A 2,997-nucleotide genomic window follows, 5' to 3' on the forward strand; every position below is an offset into this window, starting at 1 on the left:
CCGGGTTGGAGCTGGAAGTGGAGTTGCGAGAGTTGCTGCCACAACCAAGGAAGATCAATAGCGCTTAAATGTTTGGCCAAGCTGGGGTCACACACGACCCTGCCAGAACTGACCCCGACCCTACCTCGGCGTGGACCCGCCCCTTCCTCCCCGCGGCGCCGTGCTGCTCCTCAGCGGCCCGCGAGCCACCCATGTAATCTCCAGCACAATCGTCAAATGATCTAATTATTCTTTGGACGTTTTTTTTTTTTTTCATAAATTAATTTCATGAATATAAAAAGGAAAAAATGAAAAAAAGATAAACTGACGTCGTCATTCTGCTATCAAAAATGATACTTCTGTCCGCCAGAAGAAAAGGCTGAAGCTGCGTCTTCAAACAGCCTCTCCCTTTCGGAAAAGGCGGCTCCCGATCGGGCGAAGGAGAGAGCGGGCGCGGACGCCCCTCCGCTCCCCTGGCGCAACGGCGCTCGGAAAAAAACTCTCGTCAAATTGATCGTCACTGAATTTCTGGTCTCATTAATAACGCAGATATCCAATATTTGGCTGTCTGTCTGAGCCATCTGATAAATGTTTGATAATATTACAACAAAGGGAGCTTGAAACCGGAAGTCACCTTCTTTGAATGCGTTTATTTATTTTCTTAATTAGATCTTTTGAATGGCTAAGCTCTTACCAGCAACGTCAAAGCCATCACACCGGAAAAGAAAGCGCTGCGCAGAAAGCGAGATTTTAATCTATAGTTTTCCAATTACACTTACAATCACCGGTTAGCTATGCAAATTGAATTTCCTTTCGCCGCTTACGTTCTTTCCGCGGCTGGATTACGAGGCGAGCAGCGCGGGGGAAGAAGCCGGGGTCGCCGGAGGAGGGGCCTGGGTCACGGGCCGCGTCTCCCGCGGCTGAGAGCCAAGCAGCCGCTTTGGGCGCAGTGAGTGCCTCTGAATATCCCACAAGGGCAGTCCTCTCACGGAACCGCCATTAATTATGTTACTCAGAGCCTCCGAACGGTCCTCGGGGAGAAATAAGAGAGGAACTTTTAATTCAACTTGACCACTTTCTTTTGCCGATATACAGCATAGGTAAGCGGTCTCAAGCAGCCACGGGAAGATCCGGATGAAACAAAGAAACCTTTTTCTCGGCAACTCTCAAAACACGAGACCGGTCCTATCTACCTCGTCACGCCAGTGCAGCAGTGTATGTACAGCCTAAACGCTTTATCAAACCAATCATATTTCTCGGCCCCTCCATTTCCCTTTTTCTTCTCAAAATGCACCCTTCCTCCTCCTATTTCTGTCCACACCCACTTCCATTCTATGCTATGCTTTGACCTGTTACAAAAAGCGCAGTTTTCTCCAATCTGCAGGGCTCGGTTGTGAATCACCCCCCCCCTATCAAAATTAAATGAAATAGAGGAGAGAAATGGAATCATAGGCAGAGTGAGGGTTGGCACGTCGCAAAAAGCGCAGGTAAATCCAGGAGTCTCGGAGACAATGAGAAGGAAAACTGGAACACAAAAGTCGTTCAAGTGACTCGACGACGGCCGTGAATGAACACTTGTGCCGAGACGACGAGGTCTGAGAGGCAGAAGATGAGGCCGAGGCGTGTGCAGCGCGTAACAAGAGTCTGAAGTGACAGAAACCTGCTGTGATTGTTGGCCCGCCCTGAGAGATGGACAAACGCGCAAGAGTATAGCATCTAGTTTTTTATACTGCCAGCGTATATCGAAAGTACCGAGGTGTCTGATGAAGGAAAACAATAAAAGAAATGTCAATGAAATCTCGAAAAAGGAGCCGATTAATCATGTAGTAATTCATTTTCCCGGCTTACTAGAAATGAGATGGAGAGAGCAGTTGATTGCATGGCCTGAGCAATCAATATAGGCAAACCTGCTTACGGGAGACTCGGGATACTGGTTTCTGCCTCCCTTATGTAGGGCTAGCACACCAGGGGAGCTTTCCTCCGCGCGCCCAGCCGTCTTTCCAGACAGGAGCACGGCGCTGTCACACTATGAACCCTGTGCTTTACCAAGAGGGCCAAATACCCTCGCATGCACCTACGAATTCATGCACATAAATCCTGTCGAATTTTCTCCTTTAACTGAAACTGCCTAATGCATTTCCCACGCGGGTTACTCCCTCTCCTCCATTCACTGCCTCGCCCTCCTTGTTCACCGCTGCGGATTCTTCCTTGCACCCTCCGCGGCCGGCTCTTCCTCCTCGCTCCGGACGCCTTTCCCCGCCAAGAGCTCTACCTTTTCCACGGGCCTGTGATCGCCTCCGCCTCCGTTCTACTCGCCGCCATTCTTTTCCCCGGCTATTTTATCAGCCTTCGCTTTCAGGCGCACTTCGCGTACATACAGTAAGCCGTTCGAAGCCACACAAGTGATCACGCTGCGCGAGGACGTGGGAATGCTTAATTGCCAGTCTTTGATATCTGCGACAAGCTTTTTCCTTTGAAATGCATCGTTCCCAACCTATCCTTCGCGTCCTCCACCTGTGTGGCTAGAATCCCTCACCGTGTCGAACCGTTCCCTCCCCTCCCCTTCGATCTTCCCTTCGCATGTCCCGGGAGCCTCCGCCCTTCGCCAGCAGGTAGCGCAGGTGAAGCCAGGCGGAGGCAGGTGGGTCATAATACAGACTGCATTATTGCTCACTTTTCAGCAGGTAAATATTTCACGACGAGCCAGTCCTTGGCCCGCCCGTCCACAAGCCCTTGCCCGGGTCTGACCTTTTTCACTCTTTCTGTCAACATGCGAGAGTTTGCCTTTGCTGCAATCTAATATGCGAGTGTGCAGGGGCGAGCGACCAACTGTGCCCGAATAAACAGATAAATTCTGAATCGAATATGGAAAAAAGGAAATACACGTACGGACGGGTAAATTCGGCGTTAAATATGGATAAAGAAATGAATGGCGTGGAAGGTTACCTTTCAAAAGGCACACACCAACGCCTTTTCAAGCCGACGCGGCCGAGCAGCCCGCAGCTAAACCTACGCCGA

At 50.5% G+C, this 2,997-nt stretch overlaps 2 protein-coding genes across 2 annotated transcripts in view; one reads left to right on the forward strand and one right to left on the reverse strand.

The window, feature by feature from the left end:
* Positions 1-2,997, reverse strand: part of LOC119581816 (procollagen-lysine,2-oxoglutarate 5-dioxygenase 1-like) — a 123,695-nt gene that overhangs the window by 45,709 nt on the left and 74,989 nt on the right. The window lies entirely within an intron of this gene.
* Positions 1-2,997, forward strand: part of LOC119581817 (immunoglobulin domain-containing protein oig-4-like) — a 33,465-nt gene that overhangs the window by 17,073 nt on the left and 13,395 nt on the right. The window lies entirely within an intron of this gene.

Source organism: Penaeus monodon, chromosome 15 (assembly GCF_015228065.2).
Source record: "Penaeus monodon isolate SGIC_2016 chromosome 15, NSTDA_Pmon_1, whole genome shotgun sequence".
Taxonomy (NCBI): domain Eukaryota; kingdom Metazoa; phylum Arthropoda; class Malacostraca; order Decapoda; family Penaeidae; genus Penaeus; species Penaeus monodon.